At 40.7% G+C, this 6,721-nt stretch overlaps 1 non-coding gene across 1 annotated transcript; it reads left to right on the forward strand.

The window, feature by feature from the left end:
- The first annotated feature begins 1,475 nt into the window (after positions 1-1,475).
- Positions 1,476-1,613, forward strand: LOC116809915 (small nucleolar RNA SNORA43). The gene has a single exon (XR_004370079.1). It is a non-coding gene; the product is annotated as a small nucleolar RNA SNORA43 (small nucleolar RNA).
- Positions 1,614-6,721: the final 5,108 nt, after the last annotated feature.

Raw genomic sequence — 6,721 nt, forward strand, 5'->3', positions numbered from 1 at the left:
AGAGGATTAGTGCAGCTCAAAAGGAAACAGAGCCCAGAGAGAGGAGCAGAATCTGAACAATTTTGTTTGAGTCCCTGAATTGAGTTGTGGCTGAAGTTAGCCTCCCAGTTATATGAGCCAGTGAATCCTCTTTCTACCTAAGCTACTTTGATTTGGTTTGGTACCACTTGCACTAAAAGTATCTGTATTAATTCAAGGATTTTCCTGTTGATGGATAGTTTGAATCATTTGGTACAATCAGCTATTCCCACCATACTATACTTTTGCTTGCATACTTTTGCTTGCAGCTCTTTAACTATAGATGGTAATAAGTACAGACTCAATAAAGATGCCTATGGAAAAAATACAGTAAAGGACCTTTGGGTGTCTCTTAATACTTTATGGAAACATCTAAATGAGAAATTTTTAGATGAGGCTGATTGTTTCACTAGAAATCACTGCTCCATTTTTATAAATTACAGAGAATCTCTCCTTTAACAGCACCCTTCCTAGGCTTTGAAATGTACTGCACAGGTGCAACAATTCAATTCACAAACAAAAATTGGTTTTATATTACCAGTGAGAAGGACTAACCATAGCTATTTTGGGAGTTGTAATACCTCCTTTAAGCCACAAAGATACTTGAGCACATTACCTTAACAACCAATGTATTCTGGAGATCATTTTAGAATGTGAAATACTGAACAGCAAGAACATTGTGAACATTTTGAATCTTCTTACACAATATAAATGTAGTCTGAAAATCCCAGTATACACAAATACAACAAATACATACAGACTCTTAAAATACAGGAAAGAATGTGAAAAATAAGTATTACCACCATTCCTCAAGTTTCTAGAACAATTTTACTTTTCTCCTTAATATAATTTTTTGTCCAGAAAAGGGAAATACTAAACTCATGGATAGTTATCCAAAGAGGTAAAGGAGAGAAGAGAAAATTGTTTGTGGTGAATGAAAGATGCTGCCTACGGTAGCACAAATAATCCCATTCACACCTGCCAGCTTGCTACGCATTGCTTACTTATGCTGCGGGCAACTATTGTGAAAATGACAGGAGGACAGGAAGGCACGAGAAAGGGGCAGACAGCTACTGATGAAAGAGTCATCAACTACTGTAGATGCTTTTTGGAGATTGGAAGTTGAATTTTACATTTCTTTATATCCCCAGGTTTAATAAAATTGCTTGTAGGTGTTCAATAAACATTTGATAAATGAATGGGAAACAGTTCAGTTATTTTCCTTGAATCCTAGGCAGGATGATTTGATACACTTTGGATTCTTGAGGTTTTATGAAATTTTAAATGCAGGGCAAACTACTATTTACCCAATTGAAGTCCAAATATAAGCATCTTATGGCAAACTAGGAGAAAGTAGAAGGCAAAAATGCATTAGCTTAAAACCTAGGACACCAAAATGAAGATAAAATGTATGCATGAAAGTGTGTTAAAGAAAATCATTGCCCTGCCCTGCAGATGCTATCCTGGACTTGCCAGCCCCATAGACGCAGTTGCTCTGCTGTGCCTGTACTGTTGGAGCAAAGAAAAAGTGGCTATTTCTATGCTCAGTGTTCACAAACCAGTGAGCACTAAGAATGGTTTATAGCCTGACATTTCTTAGAAAAGAAGAAGAAGAAAACTGTTGCATAATATCAGCTAAATTTGGACATACATGTTTCCTATGATTCAGTAATTCTTTTCTTTCTTTTTCTTTTCTTTTTTTTTTTGAGGCACCATCTCAGCTCACTGCAACCTCCACCTCCTGGGTTCAAACACTTCTCCTTCCTCAGCCTCCTGAGTAGCTGAGATTACAGGCATCTGTCATCACACCTGGCTAATTTTTGTATTTCTTGTAGATACGGGGTTTTACCATTTTGGCCCAGCTGGTCTCAAACTCCTGACCTCGTGATCCACCCGCTTCAGCCTTCCAAAGTGCTGGGATTACAGGCGTGAGCCACTGCGCTCGACCTGATTCAGCAATTCTACTCTTAGATATTTATTCAATAAAAATGTGCACACAGGTGCAACAAAAGAAATGCACAACAGCCAAAATTGAAAATAACCCAAACATTAAAATTTGTGTTATATTCATGCAATGGAATACTATACAGTAATGAAAGTGATAAAATCACAGCTACATTCAATAACATGAATGTGTCTAACAAGCATATATGCTGAATACAGAAGCCAGACAAAGGAATGCACATTATATTATCCCATCTACATGAAGTTGTAAAACAGGCAAAACTAATTGAGTCAGAATAGTGATTACCTTTGAGAAGGAGAGTGGGGTAATGTTGAAGAAGGGATAAATGTTGGGAAAAAACTACTGGGGTGTTAGTAATATTCTCTTCTCAGACATAAGTGTTAGTTACACAAGTGTATTCATTTTACATTGAATTGTAAATCCTTAGGATTTGTACACCTTCTGTTCAGTAGAAATAGCAAAAGAAGCTATGTAAAAGTCTCCTAGAATAACCTTTGCTTTTGACCTTTTCAACTCAAATACAGCTGAAATTATTGCCTCATCTTAACTGTAGACAAAGATGCACGAAGTGGGAGATTATAAGATGGCCACAAATTTCTCTAATCCCTCTTCTCATCAAGAGATATACTCCTTATCATCAAGAGATATACTCCTTCACTTCACCCTTAGGACCAAAATAGATACCCAATACCAAATCTGAGTTTTTATCTGAACCATAATTAGAATTTCAACTTTTTTACCCCAGGAATATTTTTTCACACCTCTGTGAGAGGTTTAAATCCAGCATATGACTTAATTTGACCAATGGAACATTAGCAAGTATGATGCATGCAGAAGCTCAAATAGTTCTTGTGCATAGAGGATTGGCCTCTCCTGATGCTGGATATCCTTTCATCACCAAGAGAATGAGCCGCAGTTAGCTTGCTGGATAATGAGAGATCGTGGCCATTTCTCTAACCAGCATTGGGCCAACTGCCACACATAGTAGTAAGCCCACTTCAGACCAGTCAGCCTGCCAAGTGCCAGAAATGTGAGTAAGCCTTGAGCTGTCTGGCACTGACCAGAAGGACACCCAGCCAACTCTCAGAACTTCAAGAACTAATAAATGTTTGCTCTTTTAAGCCACTAGTTTTAGAGTATTTATTAATAGTGTGCTACACAACAAAAGCTGTCTGATACAAAAAATAATCCCGAACTTTTTGCACAGCAACTAGTGTAACACCGCATAATGTTATAAACTTTATTTAATCATGAGAGAGATTTCTTCTTCTGGTCTTTTCTCCTAAGTAGTCAGTTTTGGAACCTAAAACCTCAATATTTAGCTTTACAAATGTTAAATGTTTAAAATGCCTGTTTCCTTGGTTTTGTCATTGTCAGTTTTGTTTTGTTTTATATACTAGCCTCTTTGAAGGCTTCAGGAATGACCTTCAGATATGTTAAGGTTTTCCCCGAAAGCCATGGTATTACTTTTTCCATCACCATGGTTTAGAAAATAACCGCCAAAACTTGTTCATCAGCTGCATGATTTCTTTTTAATGGATACATTTTCTGTCAGAGAAATGTTGAACAAATTTACTATGGAGGGTTGTGGAATCTCCTATAAGCCTTTGAAAGAAAGAATTATCTCCTATTTCAGCATATAAGGCATCTCCTGTTTGATCGCTTGGTCCCTACTGACCCTATGGTTTTAGCGTATGCCAAAATGCAACATAAAGAAGAAGGCCAAGGCCGGGCACAGTGGCTCATGTCTGTAATCCCACCACTTTGGGAGGCCGAGGCAGGCAGATCACCTGAGGTCAGGAGTTCGAGACCAGCCTGGCCAACATGGTGAAACCCCATCTCTACTAAAAATACCAAAAATTAGCCAGGCATAGTGGTGGGCACCTGTAATCCCAGCTACTCAGGAGGCTGAGACAGGAGAATCGCTTGAACCCATGACGTGGAGGTGCAGTGAGCCGAGATCATGCCAGCCTGGGCAACAAGAGCAAAACTCTGTCTCCAAAAAAAAAAAAAAAAAGAAGAAGAAGAAGAGCATCTCTGCAGTGTAGTAGGACTGCTGTCCTACCAATTAAGAACATTAATTTTTATAATGTTCTTAACTCCAAGAGACTTGTGGTTCATAATCTGGGTTTTTAGGAGAATCCTATGTATAATCAGTCAGCTCTGTTGGCTGTGCCATTGTAGGCGATGCCCCTATCTCTTGGTTACTGTTCATCTGGCGTGTGTTACTGATCAGAAGTGTAGGGTGGAGGAGATTCTGGTGAATGGTTAACATACTATATGGACACAATAAAAAACCCAACCCAAGTATATGCTCTACTGATAGAGGCGCAATAGTATCACCTTTAAAAAACAGCTAGGAGTAGTGTAGGGAATGCTGCTATCTTGCTTTTCTGTTGGTCTCAAGTACTTTAATTTGAAAAGGGTAAAAACAAGTTTATGTGGTGGATGTTTTGAAATATTATGTGATACAGTTCTCTTTCTCCTTCCATCTCCCCATTATTTTCTATTACCCAGTACTCCCTTTCTGCTTTTAAGTCATTAGACAGGGGGCCACATTGTGCTCATTGGGAGATTTCCCTATAGAACCAGAGAACAAAGATGTCAAGTCTTGGCTTTTGAGTTTCAAAAGCTGTAGTACAAGAGTTAAGTCAGAGATACCTGGAGAAGAATGTGATGAGGCAGAATTCGTTTTTATAACTCCAATTTAAGATAAGGTTTCTCTAAACTTAAAGGGAGAACAGATGACCCCCTGTAAATTTGAAGTTGTCAAAGTTAATGCTATGGTTTGGCTGTGTCCCTACCCAAATCTCAAATTGAATTGTATCTCCCAAAATTGCCACATGTTATGCAAGGGACCCAGGGGGAGGTAACTGAATCATGGGGTCCAGTCTTTCCCCTGCTATTCTCGTGATAGTGAATGTGTCTCACCAAGATCTGATGGGTTTATCAGGAGTTTCTGCTTTTGCCTCTTCCTTATTTTTCTCTTGCTGCCACCATGTATGAAGTGTTTTCACCTCCTGCCATGATTCTGAGGCCTCCCCAGCCATGTGGAACTGTAAGTCCAATTAAAGCTCTTTTTATTCCCAATTTTGGGTATGTCTTTATCAGCAGCGTGAAAACAAACTAATATAGTAAATTGATATCAGTAGAGTGGGGCACATTGCTGAAAAGACACCTGAAAATGTGGAAGCGACTTTGGAACTGGGTATCAGGTAGAGGCTGGAACAGTTTGGAGGGCTCAGAAGAAGTTAGGAAAATGTAAGAAAGTTTGAAACTCCCTAGAGACTTGTTGAATGGCTTTGACCAAAAGCCTGATAATGATATGGACAATAAGGTCCAGGGTGAGGTAGTCTCAGATGGAGATAAGGAACTTGTTAGGTACTGGAGCAAAGGTGACTCTTGACTTTTGTTATGTTTTAGTGCAAAGAGACTGGTGGCATTTTGCCCCTGCCCTAGAGATCTGTGGAACTTTGAACTTCAGAGAGATGATTTAGGGTATCTGGCGGAAGAAATTTCTAAGGAGCAAAGCATTCAAAAGGTGACTTGGGTGCTGCTAAAGCATTCCATTTTAAAAGGGAAACAGAGCATAAAAGTTCAGAAAATGTGTAGCCTGATGATGCAGTAGAAAAGAAAAACTTATTTTTTGAGAAGAAATTTAAGCCAGCTCTAGAAATTTGCATAAGTAGCAAGGAGCCTTATCCCCAAGACCATGGGGAAAATGTCTCCAGGCCATGTCAGACAACTTCCTAGAAGCCCCTCCCACACAGGCCCAGAGGCTCAGGAGGAAAAAGTGGTTTTGTGGGCTGGGCCTGGGGTCCCCATGCTGTGTGTAGGCTAGGGACCTGGTGCCCTGTGTTCCAGCCATTTCAGCCATGGCTGAAAGGGGCCAATGTAGAGCTCAGGCTGTGGCTTCAGAGGGTGGAAGCCCCAAGCCTTGGCAGCTTCCATGTGATGTTGAGCCTGTGGGTGCATGGAAGTCAAGAATTGAGGTTTGAGAACCTCCACCTAGATTTCAGAAGATGTATGGAAATGCCTGGATGCACAGACAGAAGTTTGCTATAGGGGCAGGGCACTCATGGAGAACCTCTTCTAGGGCAGTGAGGAAAGGAAATGTGGGGTTGGAGCCCCCACACAGAGTCCCTACTGGGGCACTACCTAGTAGAGCTGTGAGAAGAGGGCAACCATCCTCCAGACCCCAAAATGGTAGATTCACTGGCAGCTTGCACCATGCACCTGGAAAAGCCACAATCAGTGCCAGCCCATGAAAGCAGCCAGGAAGGAGGCTGTACCCTGAAAAGCCACAGGGGAGGAGCTGCCCAAGACCATAGGAACCCACCTGTTGCATCAGCGTGACCCAGATGCAAGACATGGCATCAAAGGAGATCATTTTGGAGCTTAAAGGTTTGACTGCCCTGCTGGAATTTGGACTTACATTGGCCCTGTAACCCCTTTGTTTTGGCCAATTTATCCCATTTGGAATGGCTGTATTTACCCAATACCTGTACCCCCATTGTATCTAGGAAGTAACTTGTTTGCTTTTGATTTTACAAGCTCATAGGTGGAAGAGACTTGCCTTGTCTTGGATGAGACTTTGGACTGTGGACTTTTAGGTTAATGCTGAAATGAGTTAAGACTTTGGGGGACTATTGGGAAGGCATGATTGGTTTTGAAATATGAGGACATGAGATCTGACAGGGCCAAGGATGGAATGATGTGCTTTGCCTGTGTCCCCAC

This window comes from Hylobates moloch, unplaced genomic scaffold (assembly GCF_009828535.3).
Source record: "Hylobates moloch isolate HMO894 unplaced genomic scaffold, HMol_V3 SCAFFOLD_1, whole genome shotgun sequence".
NCBI lineage: Eukaryota > Metazoa > Chordata > Mammalia > Primates > Hylobatidae > Hylobates > Hylobates moloch.